This window comes from Falco cherrug (assembly GCF_023634085.1).
Source record: "Falco cherrug isolate bFalChe1 chromosome W unlocalized genomic scaffold, bFalChe1.pri SUPER_W_unloc_1, whole genome shotgun sequence".
NCBI classification, from domain to species: Eukaryota; Metazoa; Chordata; class Aves; order Falconiformes; family Falconidae; genus Falco; species Falco cherrug.
The window spans coordinates 12623398-12645061 of record NW_026599288.1 but is presented as its reverse complement, the minus strand read 5'-3'; the positions used below and the strand labels follow the sequence as shown (position 1 = coordinate 12645061).

Here is a 21664-nt window from a genome sequence, read left to right as displayed (position 1 = left end):
TTTGTGCAATGTAAAATTAATTCTCTGCTTCAACACTTGCATTTATATTCTGCAACAAAACCCTTTCCATGTTTGACTCCTTACTGAACTTTCGGGGAAAAAGATTGTTAGAGGATACTAAAGTTTTACTGAATGAAAGAGAAGTCGTTAAAATTAAATTAAAGGGTTAAAAAGAAGGTAAACCAAAATACTTTCAGGAACACCATCAAAATCAATGTAAAGTGACTTATACTGGTACAGTTATATTGAGTTATTTTCATAACGTGTTATCTGAGGCTTAAGATTCAACAGCTACAAGTTTTACTTAATGCTGTTTTCTTCTATGTTTACTTCTAGAAAGGAACTAATTGGATATCTAATCTTTGCATGTGTTCCATTGACACAAAATTTAAACATTTCTTAGTGCTGAGAGAAAACAATTATGAGAATATCTAGAGTCTATGTTTTCCTTGCTCTTCAGAGTAGAAACAAGGACAGCAGCAGAGATGGACTACTATGTAGAAATGTCCCAGGACATATGGCCAATAGGACAAAAGTAACCATCATTTCAGCTAATTCGATCCTTGGTCTCTGTTCTAACAAAAGCCATCTAAAGGAGTTTGTAGACTCCTGCAACATTAGTTATGCCACAGCTTACCTCTAACAAACTAACTGAAAACGCAAGATTTGGGATGAACTATATTCTAACTATATTTAAGAACAGTAGCAAGCTATATACCAGAGTTGTCTTCCAAAATTCTGATTCATAACTTAATTATTCTTTAAAAGATTATGATTTTGCTTCCATACTTACTTGGAAAAATCTTAGGTGCACTCACAAGAGATGCTAATGCAGAAGAAAGGGTGGCTGAAAAAATACCTGCAGAAATCAGTGGTGCAAATCCTGATACCATGCTCATCACCTGAAAGCAAGGCATAATTTTTTTTAAAAGCACATGACAAAGTATACTATACAGATAGATGTCAACATTAACTACACAAACAGAAAAATATAATACTGTGTACCCTCCAGTTAAAAGCTTTTTGAATATCATGCATTCATTTTAATGCCTCTTCCAGTACAGGAACAAAGGGGCAAATCAGGTGAGATAAGCATATCCTAGTTTCAGAACAAGAGAAGGCAACTTTTCACACAATACATAGCCCAACCATGTAATTCTCCAGTCACATGAATCTATGGCATTAGTGTCCATAGACTCATAAAAAGATTGGAAAAGAAGTTAATGGAAGAAAAATGCATTGGAAGCTGTTACATATTTTGACTAACTTAGCACTGAATAACATGGTCTCAGGAAACCCAAGTGACAAAAACACTGAAGTCAGGGAACATCTTGGGAAAGTTTGTCTTGTCTGTGTATCTGCTTCTCAACATTTCTATCACTAGAAACTAAATTTGTTTGCCATTCAAAATCACAAGGACAGGATAAGTTTGCTTCCTATGCCCCCAAGGTCATGTCCTAGGATGTCTTTGTAACTCTGGTGAGTGAAATATAATATGCAACTTTTGGTAGACTAGATGACTAACAAAGTGACAAATGCTCAGTAGGCTTAGTGTAATGGAACAATGTTGATAAGACAAAAACACCAAAAAAACGAAAGCAGCTTCTGTCTGAAGACCTTATTCTACCATTATACTGCTCTGCTCCCTTGCCGTAGCTGCATCCAGTTTTGCATGTGTCAAGTGAATTAAGATACAGAACTTTGTATTTAGAGAACAGTTACGGTTCAATACTCAGATTAATTTTCTTTATGAAAAAAAAATCCCAACACCTAGGTGTAAGAGTCAGTCTAAAGAGAACAATATTGTCTCAACATTGCCAACAGAGACCTGGAGATGGAATGTGGTCCTCATGGACACCAAGACACAAAGACCCTGGGAAAGAGAACTGCATGGTACGAGGAGTACTATGCCGCTCCCTGCAACCTGGGACTGAAAGGAACAACTGCACCCTGGGAAGGAGAACTGCACGGTACGAGGAGTACTATGCTGTTCCTTGCCACCTGGGACTGAAAGGAACAACTACAATAAGGCCGCATAACAGCTGTCCAGAAGATGGATCACGATCGTGGTCATAACAACGAACCAGAAAACATAAACTTCAGGTGAACTTTCTTCATTATAATATCATTATAATACAAAAACACACCTCCTGGTCTGAAGCTACCCGCCTCTGAGGCAAACTACGCCTCGGGCACTCCTCTTTGGACACGCATGATAACCTGGCTCAAGAAGGCGGAGGCTAGCAACAATCCATGGACCAGAGGAGGAGCAACGTGTGTTGCTTGTCATAAAAAGATGGCTTCTTAGTAACTGAACTTTGGAGATCTTCCCCACCAAGGATCATGACGATCAGAAGGACCGGCGGGACGCTGCCTCGACCTGGGACCATAGGGATGCCTTGGACCCGTGGTGGTAGCTATAATCCTCTTTCCTTTTCTTTTTACTTTACCTTTCCTTTACTTTCTGTCTTTCTACCTATCACAAGCCGCTTTACGGGCAAACAATAAAATTGTGCTGTTTAACTGAAGCATAACCCCTTGGCGTGGTCGCCTTGATTTTTGCGCTTCGAGATCATAGTTAACGAACCATCATGAGTCCACTGAGTGGACCGTGACACTAGGCTGTTTGAAGACAGCCAGTATTAACTAATTTGCTAACAACTTGAAAATCTGATGATTTCAGTCAGTGGACCAATCCCAGCATGATGCCTGGCCTTTAAGTGGAATATAAGCCACTATCCATCATATTTGAGACTTCGTGGCAGTCCAGTGAAGTTCCCACTGACTGGAAAAGGGGAAACATAACCCCCATTTTTTAATACGGAAATAAGGAAGACTCAGGGAACTACAGGCCAGTCAGTCTTACCTCTGTGCCCAGCAAGATCATGGAGCAGATCCTCCTGGAAACTTCGCTAAGGCACACAGGAAAAATTTCTTCACCAAAGGGATGGTCAAGCATTGGAACCGGGTGTCCAGGGAGGTGGTGGAATCACCATCCCTGGAAGCATTCAGAAAATGTGTACGTGGTGGTTAGAGGCATGGTTTACTGGTGGACTGGGCAGTCCTGGGTTAATGGTTGGACTTGATGATCTTAAAGGTCTTTTCCAACCTAAATGATTCTATGATTCTATGAAAAATAAGGAGGTAATTGGTGACAGCCAACATGGCTTCACTAAGGGTAAATCATGCCTGACAAATTTGGTGGCCTTCTATGACAAGGTTACAGTGAAGGTGGATGAGGGAAAAGCAACTGACGTCATCTACCTGGACTTGTGAAAAGCATTTAACACTGTCCCACACAACATCCTTGTCTCTCCAGTGGAGAGACATGGATTTGACAGATGGACCACTCAGTGGATATTGGCTGTATGGTTGCACTCGAAGAGTTGTAGTCGATGGCTCAATGTCCATGAGGAGACCAGTGACGAGTGGCATTCCTCAGGGGTGTGTACTGGGATCAGTACTGTTCAACATCTTTGTCAGCGACATGGACAGTGGGTTTGAGTGCACCCTCAGCAAGTTTGCTGATGACAGCAACCTGTGTGGTGTGGTTGACACACCGGAGGGAAGGGATGACATCCAGAGGGACCTTGACAGGCTTGAGAGGTGGGCCCATGCAAACCTCAAACCTCATAAAGTTCAACAAGGCCAAGTACAAGGTTCTGAATGTGGTCTGGGGCAATCCCAAGCACAAGCACAGGCTGGGTTGGAGAATGGATTGAGAGCAGCCCTGAGGATAAAGACTTGGGGGTGTTGGTGGATGAGAAGCTCAACATGACCCAGTAATGTGTGCTTGTAGCCCAGAAAGACAACCGCATCCTGGGCTGCATCAAAAGAAACATGGCCAGCAGGTCAAGGGATGTGATACTTCCCCTCTGCTCTGCTCTCATGAGACCCCACCTGGAGTACTGCATTCAGCTCTGGAACTCTCAACATAAGAAGTACATGGACCTGTTGAGTGAGTCCAGAGGAGGGCCACAAAGATGATCAGAGGGCTGGAGCACCTCTTCTATGAAGACAGGCTGAGACAGTTGGGGTTGTTCAGCTTGGAGAAGAGAAGGCTCCAGGGAGACCTTATTGCGTCCTTCCAGTACCTAAAGGGGGCTTATGGGAAAGGTGGAGAGGGGCTTTTTACAAGGGCATGTAGTGATAGAACAAGGGGGAATGGCTTTAAACTGAAAGAGGGGAGATTTAGATTAGATATTAAGAAGAAATTCTTCACTATGAGTGTGGTGAAACACTGGCACAGGTTGCCCAGAGAGTTGTGGATGCCCCATCATTGGAAGTGTTCAAGGCCAGGTTGGATGGGGCTTTGAGGAACCTGGTTTAGTGGAAGGTGTCCCTGCCCATGGTGCTGGGGGGGGGTGGAACTAGATGATCTTTAAGGTCCCTTCCAACCCAAACCATTCTGATTCTATAATAAGTGTCAGAATGACGTTCTGCATCATTTGCACTGAATATATACCTCTTTCATCCTAGCAACTTCTAGAATAGCAGAATGGGGACTGGAGGAAAGGGAGAATAAGAATGCAGAATTGTTTAGTTTTTAAGTTACTGCCACTTGAAATTGTAAAATCCAGCTGTTCCAAGCAATCTTATTAAGTAGGGCATGCTCCCAGAAACAATATACAAGTGGCTGAGGAAATTATATTCATATTCCTAGGGCTGAACTAATGACAAAATTTGGCATTTTTTTATAGATCAGACAGTCAAAGACTGCTGGGCCTCTCACATAGGAAATTGAATTTCTAGGTTACATTATGTTTCACTGGTCAATTCAAAGCATTCCTTGGATAAAAAAAAATGAAAGATCTGTGGATGCATAAGAGGAGAGTGATGAAGTAGCTGTTATAGTCAGTAGGTTAAGTAATGAAGTACAGGATTTCCTGAAGTATATTTTAATTTCACCAAAAAAATGTTATGGTAGGACAGGCATTTATTCATACAACTCAGACATACTCATTAGTTAAAAATACCATGAATGTTTTCATACTACTAACACTTCATTAACCTTTCCCATTGTATTATCTCAGTATCTTTCATACTCGGTTACACAAGATTAAACTATTCTTTCTATGTCCAGGATTAAGGTAGATTTACACTCTACAGAAAGTGTTACAGCTGTAAATGCCAGGCTCAATTTTATATATTTCTGGAAGAGAAATTAAGAGTATAAATGCTCTACTGGCAAATGTTTCAGAAAAGAGCTGGTTTAAGAACATAATAAACAAACACAGAAAAATCTTAGTAGATGCAGCATGAAAATTGTGTTTCCTGTGAAAATGGCTTGATCAAGAAGGACTTCTTATGGACAGAATGTTTAGAAATCTGTTCCCTCGCTTTTCTTTCCATCCAGTTTAAAAGTGATATTTCAAGGCCCATACTATACAACATTTGTATTGACTCCTTGCAATTTAGTCCTTATAATCTACTCAGATGTTACATTCTCTTTCCAGGTTCTGTTCATTGCTTCATTTATTTATACTATTCATTTTTTAATGTTAAATCTGGTTTTATAAATTTTAGAAAAATCTAAGATGTATGCAGACAGCACTTGTTCATTATACAAGCTAGTAAGTTACAACTCAAGTTACCACTGTAAAAGACATTAGGAAGCTTCTTCCAAAGTTGTGGGGGGAGACAAGACGCAGCAAGCCAGACAGATAGATGGCTAGCCAGAGACAGAGAAACACATAGACACACAGGCAGAGGCAGAGATGGAGGCTGACAGAGGCAGGAAAACAGATAAACACACGAGGGGACACACCCTCAATGACACCTGACCACACAGACACAGAGGGAGAGAGAGAGACCCAGACAGAGAGAGACACACACACACAGAGGCATCCACCCACAAACACACAGAGACACCACCAGAAAAACATCCTCCAGAGAAACACCCATGCAGAGAAACCAACAGCAACAGAGATACTGACAGCCATACCCAGACACACATGCACACATACAGAAACACTGAGAGACACCCACACACACACAGAGCCAGATAGACACCCACAAAGACAGTGACACACACACAGAGACATAAAAACGCACAGCCAGAGACAAACTGAGAGAGACACACACACACATACAGAGCTGGAGAGAAACACCACCAAAGACAGACACACAGCCAGAGAGGCATTGCCAGAGAGAGGTATGCACACACACACAGCCAGAGAGACACCAACAACTACCCATGCACAGCCAGATAGAGAGGCACCACCAGAGACACACAGCACCAGACCATGATCTCCAGAGCACGACACCTGGAGACAAACACATACCTGGAGACACACACACACAGAGCATGACACCCATAGAGAGAGGAATCCACAGACACACCCACAAACGCACCAACAGAGAGCAATGCGCTCCACAGAGACACCCAGAGAGAGGGACAGACACCCACAGAAAGAATCATAGAACAGCTCAGGTGGGAAGGGACCTTGAAAGAACATCTGGTCCAACCTTTCGTGGAAAAGGCAGCCTAGATGAGATTATCTAGCGCTCTGTCCAACTGCATTTTGAAAACCTCTATAGAATGATGGGGACTTCACCACATCCCTGGGGAGTTTGTTCCAGTGATTGATTGCTCGGAAACAGTGTTGAATGCTTTGCTGAAGTCCAGTCTGTGACTGACCAAAAAACCCCTACAATTGAAGAAGGCTTGAAAGAGATGGGCAAGGGTGATGAGCCCATGAAGCTCAGGCAATAATGTAGGGTGTGACTGACCACAGCTGTTGCAATGAAAGCTGGCTTTATATCAACACAAAGGGGACCAGAGGGTGGCCTATTTTTAGATAAACAGCTATCCACAGTTGGGTGGATCAACTGGTAGTGTAAATGTTTCTCCCTGAGTTCATTAAAAGAGTGTGAATGTCTCCCTGAGTTAGCCAGACCAGCATGGGGTGAGTGAATACCTGTCTCAGTCCAACATAGATGTATTGAGCTTAGGTAGCAAGGTGGTTGTGTTGTGGTGTTGGTTTTGGTTGTTTTTTGGGGGGGAGGGGGGGCTTCTGTGAGAAGCTGCTAGGAGCTCCCCTTATGTCTGATAGAACCAATGACAGCGAGACCACTGTGAGGCAGGCTGCCCCGCCTGCAGCCCAGGGAGATGAATGGTGGGGCAGATACCCTGAAGCCCTTGGAGGACCTCACATCGGAGCAGGTGGATGCCCAAAGGAGACTGTGATCCCATGGGAAGCCTGCACTGGAGCAGGCTCCTGGCAGGACCTGTGGCCCCATGAAGAGAGGAGCCCACACTGGAGCAGGTTTTCTGGCAGGCCTTGTGACCCTGCGGGGGACCCACATTGGAGCAGTCTGTTCCTGAAGGACTGCACCCCATGGAAGGGACCCACGCTGGAGCAGTTCATGAAGAACCACAGCCCATGAGAAGGATTCACGTTGAAGAAGTTCATGGAGGACTGTCTCCTGTGGAGGGACCCCATGCTGGAGCAGGGGAAAAGTGTGAGGAGTCCTCCCCCTGAGAAGAAACGAGCGGCAGAGACAATGTGATGAACTGACTGCAGCCCCCATTGCCCCATTCCCCATCCCCCTGCACCACTCAGGGGGAGGAAGTAGAGAAAATCAGGAGTAAAGTTAAGAAGGGAGTGATGGGGGAAAGTTTTTTTAAGATATGATTTTATTTCTAATTATCCTACTCTGATTTTATTGAGAATAAATTAATTTACCCAAGTTGAGTCTGTTTTGCCTGTGACAGTAATTGGTGAATGATCTCTCCCTGTCCTTATCTTGACCCACAAGCCTTTAGTTATATTTTCTTTCCCCTGTCCAGCTGAGGAGAGGAGTGATAGAGTGGCTTGGTGGGCACCTGGTGTCCAGCCAGGGTCAACCCACCACAAGGGGAATGCCCAAAATATATAAGGGGAGGCAGAGAAGGGGCATACCCAGGAAAAGAGTCCCAGGAAAGCAGGAGTGAGGTCCAGGAAAGGAGGAGGGTAAGGTACATGAAAAGAGGGTGAGACAAAGGGGAAACCCAGAAAAGGAGGCCAAGGTGGGGAAGAGGAGGGTGAGGTGAGGCCCAGGAAAGAAGGGTGATGCAGGAAAGAGGAAGGTAAGGCAAAACCCAGGAAAGGAGGATGAGGAGGGGAACAGGAGGATGAGAAGAGGAAAATGAGGGAAAGTACTAAGAAAGGAGGAAAAACCAAATGAGAGGAAGATGAGATGAGGCAGAGGAAGGTGAAGCTCAGGAAAGGAGAATGAGTGAGGCAGAGGAGAGGGTGAGGAGAGGCCTAAGAAAGGAGTGAGGCAAGGCCCAGGAAAGGAAGGTGATGCCAAGGAGAGGCAAGGCTCAAGGAAAGGATGATGACGTGAGGTAGAGGCAAGAGCCAAGGACCTGTGAGCAGGGTGAGATGAGGCCCAAGGAGCTGGGAGCAAGGCACCAGGGGTGAGGCCCAAAGGATGTGGGGTAAGGGCCAAGGAGCCAGGGACAGGGTAAGGTGAAAAAAAGGCAAGGATCCAGGGGAGGAGTGAAATGAAAGCAAAGGAACCCGGGGAAAGGCAAGAGCAAGGCAAGGGCCTATGAGCTGGTGGCTAGGGGAGGGCTAAGGAGAAGCCCAAGGAGAGGAGGGTAAGGCAACAGCCAAGGTGCCAGAGACAAGGAGCTGGGACAGAGCGAGCTGAGGCCCAAGGAGCTTAGGGTGTGCTGGTGGTGAGACAAGGTCTGAGGACCTTAGGGCATGCTAGCAAGGCCAAAACAGCCGGAGGCAAGGAGCTGGGGGAGATGAAGCCAAAGAAGCCGGGGCTGAGGCACGGCTCAAAGAGTGCAAGGCAAGAGTGAAGGAACTGAATAAAAGGTGAGGATGAGGTGAGGGCCAAGGAGACTGGGGCAAGGCCCAAGCTAGGCAAGAGCCAAGGAAAGGTGGAAGAGGGTGAGGTTGTCACCGAAATCAGGAATCAAACCTCTTAACACCAACGTAGTATTAAGAAGCAGGCACTCCTTTACTGCAGCGCTGGGTGCTCGGTGGCATCTCCACAAATCAAGCACTGTAAAGCATTGATAATTTTCTCTTAATGCAGTTAAGAGTGTATATGGGCTTGCAACAATAGGATGTATATCTTTAACCAATTGGTTCATAGCTCTTAAATCCTGAACTAGTCTGTATTCACCTGAAGGTTTCTTTACTGGCAAGACTGGAGTATTATATTCTGATTCACATTCTTCAAGAATCCCATATTTTAGAAACTTATCAATTAACTTCTTAATTCCTTGCCTCACTTCCGGCTTGATTGGGTATTGTTTAATTCTTACCGTTTTTGCCTGTTCCTTTAATTCTATCGTTACAGGCTGTGCTGCCTCAGACTTGCCAGGTATGTCTGTGTTCCAGACTATTGGCATGACAGCCTCATCCACTTCTTGGGGTATCTGCATTTCTTTCACCTTCTCTTCTATCATTAGCATTTCTCCTGGTTTTGATTCTGGGATTTTTAAGAAAACTTCTCCTTCCTCAAAAACTATTTGTGTATTTAACTTAGATAGTAAATCCCGCCCTAACAAAGGTATTGGACAATCTGGTATGTATAAAAATTCATGTGTAATTATTTTATATCCAAATTTTAAATCCAAGGGTTGTAGGAATGGCCTGTTTTCCTCTTTCCCTGTTGCTCCAACTATTTTTGCAGTTTTATTTCCCGGTTTCCCTTTACAAACATTTAACACAGAATACGTTGCTCCAGTATCAACCAGAAATTTGACTCCTTCATTTCCCAGTTTAAAATCCTCTTTATATCTGGCACTGATTGTCCCATAAATATAATGTCATTATTAGATTATTCTGACTGATCAATTTACATTCCTTTTGCCAAATCGTTTGTTGCCTCGGATAAAAGAACAAATCCACATATGGGACTTCATTCCATTTCCCTTCTCTCCTACAAAACAGCATCAATTGCAATATAGTATTATAACTTAGTGTTCCATTAGTTGGCCACTTTTCCTGATCTTCTAAAATGTGCAATGGCCACCAATTATTACAATATTCTATCATTTGATTTTTTCATAAATCTTCATGGGGTGAATACCCCAGTGTGTTAACAAACATCCTAACGGCGAGGTTTTCGGTATCTTTTCATCCAGTGTTAAATTCCCCACACTTTTACTCTTAAATAATTTTATAAGTCTTGTTGCCATGTTACCAGGGTTTTTTTCTTCTTTTTCTCTTTTTTTTTTTTCTTTTAGTTATTACCTTATATAACGATCAAATCAAACACTTCGTCCTTCTCTGACCAAGCCCCTCGTGGGATGTTGGGACAGTGTATGGGGACTCCACACTCACTTCGTGCACATCTCAATCACCCACTCACACACTCAACAGAACATCAACAGAACAGATAACATTCAAATTTTCCAAGTTTCAGCAGTTACCCACTTGTAACTTAGATGTAAACTTTAAAATCAATATATGTGCATATTACAACCAAATGTCTAACCTAAAAATTAGGCAGACGATAATTCACATATATATTGTTCAACCAAATGTGTACACAACCAAAAAAATTGTCCAACCCAGCAATAGCTTTCGATTATGACTTATGGGCAAACCAAACAAATGTCTAACCTGATAACTGCTTTTGCTTATGCCGAGCAGACCAACCAAATCTGGAACCCTTGAGCCCCAACCCTGCGCAGCTTTCGCTGCACCTTATGGGCAGGCTATACAACCAAACAATTATTATTTTTTTTTTTAAGGAAGTGCCTTACCTCATTCCAGGGAATGTTGTGAGGAGCTTTATGGGTCGAGGGTGATGGTTCTCCACGAGAAATCCTCGGTGCTGGCCGGAGCTCGATCAGCACTCAGTCCCCTCCAATCTCACTCACAAGGTCCCATCTGGGTCGCCAAAGCTGTCACCAAAATCGGGAATCAAACCTCTTAACACCAACGTAGTATTAAGAAGCAGGCACTCCTTTATTGCAGCGCTGGGTGCTCGGTGGCATCGCCACAAATCAAGCACACCTGTGTAGATTTTACCATTACATTTATACACAAAATTACAAGTTTGTACACTCCCAGTTACAATGATTGGTTAGAAATTTGCATAGAATTGTAATATTTGCTGTGTCATCCTTTTCTGTTACTACGCTTGCGCAGGGGAAGGGTCTTCACCTGGGCAAGGGGTCTTCTTGACCTGTGGGCGTGATTTTTAGTATTATAATGAAGGTAGTTCACTTCAGGACACCTTAAAAGTAAGTTTTGTTGCCAAGTTGGATGGCTGGATATCGGCCTTGCCAAGCTGTCCAATAACTCATCCTATACACAATAGAACCAGGGTGCTCTGGTTATGGTCTAGAGAGTAAAGACTAAGGGTATTATGGTCTATAGCATAGGGACTTCAAGTAACAGTCTCGGATAACAAGCAGCACAGTGATTCATACGTCATTGGTTAATAAGTGTTAACATAATTCTATCATGAAGGTTAATTCCTTAGAATCAAAATGTTCTTATAACTAACTGTTACATAAACACAAAATATAGAAAGGTTCAGTAAAATCTTAAGATAATCTGCAACAAGGTGAGTCCCAAGGAAGCAGGGCAATGGCAAGGCCCAAAGAGGTCAGGACAAGGGGCAAGGAGCCAGGTATGGGGTGAGGGTGAGGCAAGAGCCAAGGACACAGGGGTGGCGAGAGGTGGGAGCAGGGAAAGAACAAGGCACGAGGTGACAGACAGGCCAGGGTGAGCCTCAGCCCAAGGTTGGCGAGGCAATGGGGAGCCGAGCCTCTACCTGAAGGTGCTCAGGTTAGGGCAACACAAGTGCAAGCCTCAGCCTGAGGGCAGCGAGGTGAGGGTGAAGCAAGGAAAAGCAATAGGAGCAAGGTGAGGGCAAGCCTTGGGTCAAAGGCAGCAGGGAAAGGACAAGCCTCAGCATAAGGGCAAGCCTTGGCCCAAGGGCAGCAAGGCGAGGGCGAGGTGAGGGCAAGCCTCTGCCCAAAGACAGGAAGCTGAGTGTGAGGAATGGGTAAGGTGAGGGCAAGAGCAAAGCGAGGGTGAGGTTAGGGCAAGACAGCCTGAGGGCAGCAAGGCAAGGGAGAGGCGAGAAAAGGTGATATGAGAAAAGGTGATATTGGCGAGGTGATTGCAATCCTCAGCCCAAGGGTAGTGAGGCCAGGGTGAGCCTTGGCTGGAGGGTGGTGAGGTGAGGGCGAGCCTTGGCCTGAGGGTGGCAGGGCCAGGGCAAGCCTGGTGTGATGGCAAGCCTCAGCCCAAGGGCAGCGAGGCAACAGTGAGGCAAGGACAAGCCTCGGCCCAAGGGCAGCAAGGCAAGGGCGAAGCAAGGAAAGGCAATAGCAGCGAGGCGAGGGCAAGACGAGGGCAAGGCAAGGGCGAGGTGAGGTTGAGCCTCGGCCTGAGGGTGGTGAACTGCACGCAAGCTTCATGCTGAGGGCGACGAGGGCAAGGTAAGGTTGAGCCTCAGTCTGAGGGTGCTGAGGTGAGGGTGACATGAGGGTGAGCTTTGGCCCGAGGGAGGCAAGGCGAGGGTGAGGTCAGGGCAAGCCTCGGCCTGAGGCTGGCAAGGTGAGGGCAAGGCAAGAGCGATGTGAGGCCAGAGGCTGGCAATGCAACACCAGAGGCTGGAGAGGTGAGGGCACTGAAAGTGAGGCACAGGTGAATCTTGGCATGAGGACAGCAAGACAAGAATGAGGTGAGGGTGAGGTGAAGGTGAAGCAAGGGCAAGCCTCAGCCTGAGGGCAATGAGGTGAGGGCAAGGCAAGGACGAGCCTCAGCCAGAGGGTGTCAAAGGAAGGGCGAGGCAACAGTGAGCCTTGGTCCAAGAGCCGTGAGGTGAGGGTGAGGCATGGGCAAGCTTTGGCCCAAGATGACGCAGCAAGGAGAGGGAGAGGCAAGGAGTTCTGGGTGAGAGAAGGAGAGGGTGAAGCCAGGGCAAGGCAAGAGCGAGCCTTGGCCCAAGTGCAAGGCGAGGGTGATTCTCGACCCAAAGGGCGGCAGGGCAAGGACAAGCACGAGCCTCGGTCAAGGAGAGAGCATTGCCAATGAGAGAGCGAGCCTTGGCCTGAGGGCATCGAGGGCAAGACAAGGGCAAGGTGAGGAAAGGGCAAGGGTGAGCCTTGGCCTGAAGGGTGGCGAGGTGAGGGTGAGTCTTGGCCAGAAGGCAGTGAGGTGAGGGGAAAGCGAGGAGCGAGGCGAGGGTGTCAAGGGCAAGGTGGGGGCAAACCTCGGCCCGAGGGCAGCGAGTTGAGGATGAAGCGAGTTCATGCCTCGGACCAAGGGTGGCGAGGCGAGAGGAGGGCGAGAGCAGGGTGAGCCTCAGCCTGAGGGTGGTGAGGCATGGGCAGTAATGCAAGGGTGAGACCAGGGCTGAAGTAAGGCTCAAGAAGAGAAGGGCAAGGTGAGGCCCAGGCAGAGGAGGATGAGGCCAGGCATGAGGGGTCAGGCGGGCATGGGGAGGCCCAAGGACTGGATGCCAAAGCTAGACAGCAAGGCTCAGAGCCCAAGGGAATGCAAGACAAGTGAGGCAAGGCCTGAGGCCAAAGCAAGGTGGGCGGGGCCAAAGGGGAAATTGGTGAGGTGGCAGGTGAGGTGAGGCCCAAGACAAGGAGGGTAAATTGGGAGGCCAAAGTGAGATGGCCAAGTCCTGAGACCCAAGGAGAGGTGAGATGAGCAAGGCAAGGCCCAAGGGGAGACAGGCAAGGCCAAAGCAAGATGGATGAGGCAAGTCCCATGGCCAAAGCAAGGCGCAAAGGGAGACAGGTGAGGCAGCAGGCAAGGCAAGTCCTGAGGCAAGACAGGCAAGGCAAGGCCTGAGGTGAGACCCAGAGGGAGGCCCAAGGCCAAAGTGAGACAGGCGAGGCCAAAGTGAGGTGAGACAGGCAGGCCAGTGGGCAAGGCAAGGCAAGATGGGCAAGATCTAAGTCGAGGAAGGCAGGGAGAGGCCTGAGGAGCCGGGGGCAAGAGGAAGGCAAGGGCAAGGGCCAAGGAGAGGAGGACGAGCTAAGGGCAGGGCCTGAGGAACCAGGGACATGGTGAGGGCAAGGGCAAGAAGAGGACAAGGCTCAAGGAGAAGGGGTTGCGAGGCTAGGGTTCAGGAGCCAGCCAAAAGGATGAGAAGATGGCAGGGCCCGAGGTGGGGGTGTGGGATGTGAGGCTCAGCAGGAGGTGGATCCAGTCAAGACCCACGATTGGAGGGCAAGGCCCAGGTCCTAGGAAACAAGAGTATGGGCCAACGAGGGCTACACCCAGGAAAAGAGAGGGAGGCTGAGATGGGGCATGCCCAGCAAAACGGGGGGAGGGGCCAAGGAAAGGGTGGGAGGCATGCCCAGGAGAGATACCCCACACCCATTTGCAGAGACACACACATACAACCTGTTCCAGTAGAACCAGTATGCCATGGTGTTAAAAGAAACCACTCAATTTATACACCATAATCCAGAACTCATAACCACAAAACCTAGAAGCCCACTTATGCAGATAGCTCTAGCAGAGTGCATACAGAATATGAAGGGCTGATATGCAGCAGGAGTTTCAGTTATTTGGTCTAGCCATTGTAGAGGAAAAGTAAAGCTGCATGAAAACAAACAGTAGCTTCTCTATTATCTTAGGGTTGGAGTTTTTTTGTGGTTTTGTTTGTTGGTTTGGGTTTTTTGAATATAATGTATATGGATTATACTGTACTCACCACCAACCCACACCCCACCCCCAACTATTTTGCAATGTTTTATAGCCTACGTCCTTTGCAAGAAGAGTGTTTTAGTAGAACTTTTACACTGATTCTGGAATTTAGTTTCATGCTACTTCTGACTGTCATCCAAAATCAGTTAGTTTCAAAAAAACCCATTTTATATACTTTAAAATAGTTATGTGACCGAATTCTGCATTTATTTTATTCCGTGTTGGAACTTAACTAGAATTAGATAAAAGCTCAGGCTACAGAGCCCAAACAGTTTCCTGAAGTTACTCTTTTACCAGCTCACAGCCATTGTGACACTGAACAGAGGAATGTCTGAAGCCTGCAAGGACTTCATTTGCAATAACTGCAACAAGAACTAAAGATGGTCTTCCTATGCAAGACTGTTACCATCCCAGTGAGTGGAATTCTAAGCCTCTCACCCACAGTTCTTAGTGTCATCTAAGCTTTCCATAGTTAAATTGCACTATGGATCATCCATTTGCTATCCAGCAAGTGCATTCAAAACCACATCTGCCTAAGCACTAAAACCAAAATTTGCTGTAAGAACTGAATGCAGCACAAAGTGCACAGGATTGATAAAATACTACTCACTACTCTTCAAACTTTTTAAAGTATAACACCAGTTCTTATAAAAATCTCACAAAATCCTTACCACTAAAGATGATAGTGACTGATATGTAATATTTTAAAAAGTCAGTACATTTCCTAGGAAATTTCAAGTTTTAAAAAAACAGAACCAAAAAAGAAGTTACTGACAGATACCTCCTACAATTACTACACCTCACTATTTATCAATGAGCACATCTATCCATGTCAGTGAATTATGACATTCAATTATCTAAATGGAGCAAGCTGCAATACCACCACTAACCTAAGCAGCTTACTCGGGAGAAGAGTAAATATTTATACCATCTGCATATAAATACCCAAAGGTGTTCTGGTTTGTTTTTTTAAACATGGTTACCTTGCTGTTCTACATACTAGCTCAAGTGTATCACTGAACTATTCCAGATTAACCTTGTATTTATGGAGACAGACATTTTTAACCAATTATTTTATTGTTGTTGTTAATATGCATTTCAAAAAAAGCACAAACCCAATTATACTAATTTAAGAGAACATTTCATACCTGGAAATTGTTCATCAGCCCATACTGACACCCTGTCTGACAGGATGAGAAATCATAGTTTAATTTGCAAGCTGCAGTAGTACAATTTTTCAGCTTGGTGATAATGGTATTATTAACTTTCCCTGTAGCATCTCGAACAACACAGGAACCTAGAGCAGAGCCATCACAAGAATAAGCATTAACAGACTGAACCTGCACTTAAGAAGGACGTATCTAGGTTACTTCCCTTTTTAGGTAGGCATATTCTCACAGAGCAACATCAAGATAAGGCATTTAAATTTTTAATAAGTTTCACTCTTAAGCACTTCTTCACCATGAAGAAATAATGCAATCAAGATAACCATCTGCTTTCTTGTTTGAGAAAAGCCTTAGTTTTAGAGAAACCAGAGTCCAATAAATAAGAAAAAGAAAATCCTAGCACAGAGGAAAGCTATAAATCACTTGAACTGCAAAAATTTAATAGCTCATTTTTAGTTCAATCTTCTATTTCTTTGAATCATGACTTACCCATAGCACTTTATTTTAAGTTAGTATTAAGCAACATCACTTACATAACACATTGTTAGTGTGTATGTGTGTGTGTTTGGTTTGAGTTTCTTTTTTAAAAATTTTCTTGGTGCAGTTTTCCTAGTGGAGTGCAGTTTTGTAGTGATACATACACACATATATAAACAGGTTGACACAATTTTGCAAGGTTTTATTTTCCTAGAAGATTGTGTTATGATTCCACAGTAAAAAAATTTTCACCTATAGTGACCAAAAAGGTTTGCCTGACAGATGTAAATCAGGCAAGGAAGTTAACATTCCTAGATTATTTCATGAATAGTTTTCCTGGAATTTCCTCCTTTCCCTCTGATAAGCTATATATAAAAAAGACTAGATGAGACAAGAATAAAATATTTCAGTTGGAAGGGACCTACAACAATCATCTAGTCCAACTGCATGGCCACTTCAGGGCTGACCAAAAGTTAGTGTGTGTTATTAATTAAGAGCATTGTCCAAATGCCTCTTAAACACTGACAGGCTTGGGGCATCGACCCCCTCTCTAGGAAGCCTGTTCCAGTGTTTGACCACCCACTAGGTAAAGAAATGCTTCCTAATGTTCAATCTAAACCTCCCCTGGTGCAGCTTTGAACCATTCCCACAGGTCCTGTCACTGGATACCAGGGAGATCAGCACCTCCCTCTCCACTCCCTCTCCTCAGGAAGCTGTAGAGAGCAATGAGGTTGACCCTCAGACTCCTTCTCTCCAAAGTAGACAAACCCAGAGTCCTTAGCTGCTCCTCATAGGACATGCCTTGCAGCCCTTCCACTGGCTTTGTTGCCCTCCTCTGGACGCATTCAAGGATCTTCACATCCCTCTTAAATTGTGGGGCCCAGAACTGCACACAGTACTCAAGGTGAGGCTGCACCAATGCTGAATACAGCAGGGTCATCACCTCTTTTGACTGGCTGGTTATGCTGTGTTTGATGCACCCCAGGATGCAGTTTGCCCTCTTGGCTGCCAGGGCATGCTGCTGGCTCCTATTGAGCCTGCTGCCAACCAGCATCCCCAGATCCCTTTCTGCAGGGCTGCTCTCCAGCCACTCCTCTCACAGTTTATACTTGTGTCTGGTGTTACTCCATCCTATGTGCAGAACCCAGCATTTGGGCTCGTTAAATTTCATCCTATTAATCATAGCCCAATGCTCCAATCTATCTAGATCCCTCTGCAAGGCCTCTTGTCCCTCAAGAGAGTCAACAGCACCTCCCAGTTCGGTATTGTCAGCAAACTTGCTAATGGATCTAGATTGCTGATAAATATATTGAGCAAAAACGGCCCTAGAATTGAACCCTGAGGAACACTGCTGGTGACTGGTCGCCAGCCAGATATAACTCCATTCACTACAACCCTTTGAGCCCTGCTCTTCAGCCAGTTCTTCACCCAACACACAATGAACCCACTCATCCAACAGTTGCACAACTTGTCCAGAAGGATGCTGTGAGGGACAGTATCAAAAGCCTTACTAAAATCCAGAAAAACTACGTCTACCGCCTTCCCTTCATCCAGTAGGTGGGTGACCTTATCATAGAAGGAGATCAGATTGTTTAGACAGGACTTTCCCTTTGTGAACCCATGTTGACCGAGTCTGAGGATTGCATTGCTCTTTAGAAGCCTTTCAATAGTACCCAGAGTATGATCTTCTCCATAATTTTTCCAGGAACTGAGGTCAGACTAACAGGTCTGTAGTTCCCTCACGCCCTTCTTGTAGACTGGAATAACACTAGCTTGTTTCCAGTCAGCAGGGACCTCCCCAGACTCCCAAGACCTTTGGTAGATGATCGAGATGGGTCCTCCTGTAACATCCGCTAGCTCCTTCAGTACTCTGGGATGACTCCCATCAGGCCCCATGGACTTGTGAACATTCAGCTGATCTAGCTGGTCCCTTACAATTTCAGCATCCACAAGTGGAAAGCCACTCTTCCCACACTCATAGTCCTCTGACTCAGGGGACCAGCCAGCCCAAGGTCTACCAGTATTATTAAAGTGTGAGGCAAAAATAAGCAGTGAATGCCTCCGCTTTTTATTCAGCCCTAATAGTCAGATGACCATTGTCCTGGTTTCAGCTGGGATAGAGTTAATTTTCCTCTTAGTAGCTGGTGCAGTGCTGTGTTTTGGATTTGGTGCGAGAACAATGTTGATAGGACACTGATGGTTTTAGTTGTTGCTGGGTAATGTTTTACTAAGTCAAGGTCTTTTCAGTTTCTTGGGCCCTGCCAGCCAGAGGGCTGGGGAGGCACGGGAAATTGGGAGGGGACACAGCCAGGACAGGTGACCCAAACTAGCCAAAGGGATATTCCATACCATATGACATCATGCTGAGTATATGAACTGGGGGAAGAAGAAGGGTGGGGGGACATCCGGCATTATGGCGTTTGTCTTCCCGAGTAACCGTTACGCGTGATGGTGCCCTGCTTTCCTGGGGATGGCTGAACACCTGCCTCCCCATGGGAAGAAGTGAATGAATTCCTTGCTTTGCTTTGCTTGCGTGCGCGGCTTTTGCTTTACCTATTAAATTGTTCTTATCTCAACCCCTGAGTTTCACATTCCTTTCCAATTCTCTTCCCCATCCCTCTGGGTGAGGGGGAGTGAGCAAGTGGCTGCACGGTGCTTGGTTGCTGGCCAGGGTTAAACCACAACAACCATCTTGAAGAAGTAACGGTCCAATGTTGTCTTTACACCTCCTCTTACTATTAATATACGTCAAAAAGCCTTTCTTGTTATCTAACAGAACACTGGCCAGTTTCAGCTCTAATTGAGCTTTGGTCTGTTGTGTTTTCTCCCGGCATATACGAACCACGGCTCTGTAATCTTCCTGAGAAGCCTGACCTTGATTCCAGAGATCATACAATTTCTTTTTCCTCTTGAGCTCCACGAGGAGTTCCCTGTTCAGCCAAGCTGGTCTTCTGCCCTGCTTGCTTGACTTTCAACACAGTGGGATTACATCTGCTCCTGTGCTTCTAAAAGGTGGTTCTTAAAAACTGACCAGCACTCGTGGACTACTAAGCCCTCAAAAGTAGATTCCCAGGGGACTCTGCTAAGTGGCTCCCAGAATAGCTTAAAGTTTTCTCTCCTGAAGTCCAAGGTAGCAACTCTGCTGTCCTTTTTTCTCATTATGCTGAAAATTCTAAACTCAACTATTTCATGATCACTGTGGCCAAGACAGCCACCTACCATCGCATCCCCCACGAGTCCTTCTCTATTCACAATTAGCAAGTCTAGGAGGGCATCTTTCTTAGTTGGCTCACTGAGTACCTTTGACAAGAAGTTATCTCCTACAAACTTCAAGAACTTCCAAGACCTGCTCATCACAGCAGTATGGTACTCCCAGCTGATGTCTGGGAAGTTGAAATCTCCCATAAGGACGAGGGCTACCAATCCTATAGAGTAACTCATCAGCGCTGACATCCTGGCTGGGCAATCGTTAGTAGACACCCACTACAACATCTCCTTTGTTTTCCACCACCCTCATCCTCACCCAGAGGCTCTCAACCACATCATCACTAACTGCGAGGGCTGTACAGTCAAGCCTCTCTCCCTTACATACAGTGCAACATCCCTGCCTTGCCTGCCCTGCCTTGTGGCATATGAAGGCACAGACTCCAAGTCAGTGAAGAAGTGAGAACCTTTATTGCATACATAAGTGCTGGTTATATACAATTGCTTATCTACCCAAGTTCTGCTCTGGAAAATGTCCACATGCACCAAAGCACCTTTGCAGCTAGTTTACACTCCACTGAGCTGTTCACTCCCTCTATGCTCATCTGTGGAGGTCTCTTCTTCCTAGATCAGGATTTAAGATTTGGGAGGCTTTGGGCACGCCCCTCATTGCAGACAGGTATGCACAGAAGTAATTTGCAGGTGAGCTCTGAGAGCCAGATTTAGTGCTAGTTGCTTCCTCACTATGTTTTAAGCCATAATTACTCTGCAGTCTGGCACCCAGACAATGAACAAGGCCTTTTCTTTTTCTCCACATCCAGTGCTTGAGAGCAAACAGGAAAAGCCTGCATAGATTTCAGAAAGAGCCCTTACACTGCCTATCCCTCCTGAACAGCCTGTAGCCCTTCATCCCAGCACCCCAATCATGGGACTCTGTTGCAGAATGGATGAAAGAGAACGGCCACGGTTCCATAGAAGGACTGTGTGATACAGCTTTTGACATAAGTCTGGAGTGAACCAAGCTAGGCCGCAGCGAGAAATTACCAGACTTGCTAAAAATGGAAAATTACCAGGCTTGCTAAAAAGGGAAGAGAGATAAGGTCATGCTGACCTTGTGCCTAATGTTGTAAATAACTTTGAGGAATTCGCGTAGACAAGAGAGGAAAAAAAAAAAATATGTAGCTAGCTATCCGCAGAAACCGCAAATAGGAGGACGTATGAAAGTGTAACCCTTTAGAGCTTAGCCAATCAGCAGATGATTTGTAGGCATAATTAACTGGAACTGTATATAAGACATAATCTCGCCGTAATAAATCGAAGCTTGCTCTATCATTCACATTGAGTCGGCTGCTTGCTTCCCCTCACTCGTCGCAAGTGGCGCCCGAACAGGGACCCCCAATCCCTGTTCTTCACCGGACAGCGAGGACAGAGAAGCACTGGTAGCAGCGACCAGAGAGCAGAAGATCGGCTGATGCTGGCATCGTACCCGATCCGTGCTTGAGCCCAGGATAATTAAAGAAGGGGTTCGCCGTCCGTGAGCTGCTACCCAAGGGAAAAGGCTGCAACAAAGAGGACTTTAACGAGCGCGCAATGGAAAAAGAGGTAGCGCTAGCACTTTTACAATGCTTTTTAGAAAAGCGGGGAGTAGGCCCTTTAAAAGATCTGGCCGGGTTAATTGCATTAGGTAAAGCAAAAGGATATTTTGCAGATCCTGAGCATATGTTTGAAGTAGAAGAATGGTGTAATTATGGGGATTGTTTATGGGATTCAGTAATTGATGATGATAAAGCTGCTAAGAAATTAATGAAACCTTGGAGAGAAGTTATTAATTGTTTAAAAAGATATAAAGTTGAAAAACAAATGGCAGCAGCTGCTTCCAGCCGACTCGAACGGTCTGACCCGGCTGCTGGGCGTCTTACGGCAGGAGGTGATTATTTTACCCCCCCTGCCTCGGGAATCCCTGTTCCTGTTGTTCGCCGACCCTCAGACCATCCTCCTCCCCCTCCTCCTCCGGAGGAAAAAGCTTGTCCCTCGGCACCACCTCAAGAGGAGGTGCAGGGAGAATCACAAGAAAGCGAAACTGAGGAGGAGACAAGTGACAAAAATGAGAGGGCAGACGATGGGAAGTTAAAGTCTGATTCAGCTAATAGAACTTTTAAATCGCCTTGCCTTCACCCG

The 21664-nt window shown here is 45.7% G+C and overlaps 1 pseudogene; it reads right to left on the bottom strand.

Annotated features, from left to right (window-relative positions):
• Nucleotides 1–19735, bottom strand: part of LOC129734896 (solute carrier family 12 member 2-like) — a 56504-nt pseudogene extending 36769 nt beyond the window's left edge.
• Nucleotides 19736–21664: the final 1929 nt, after the last annotated feature.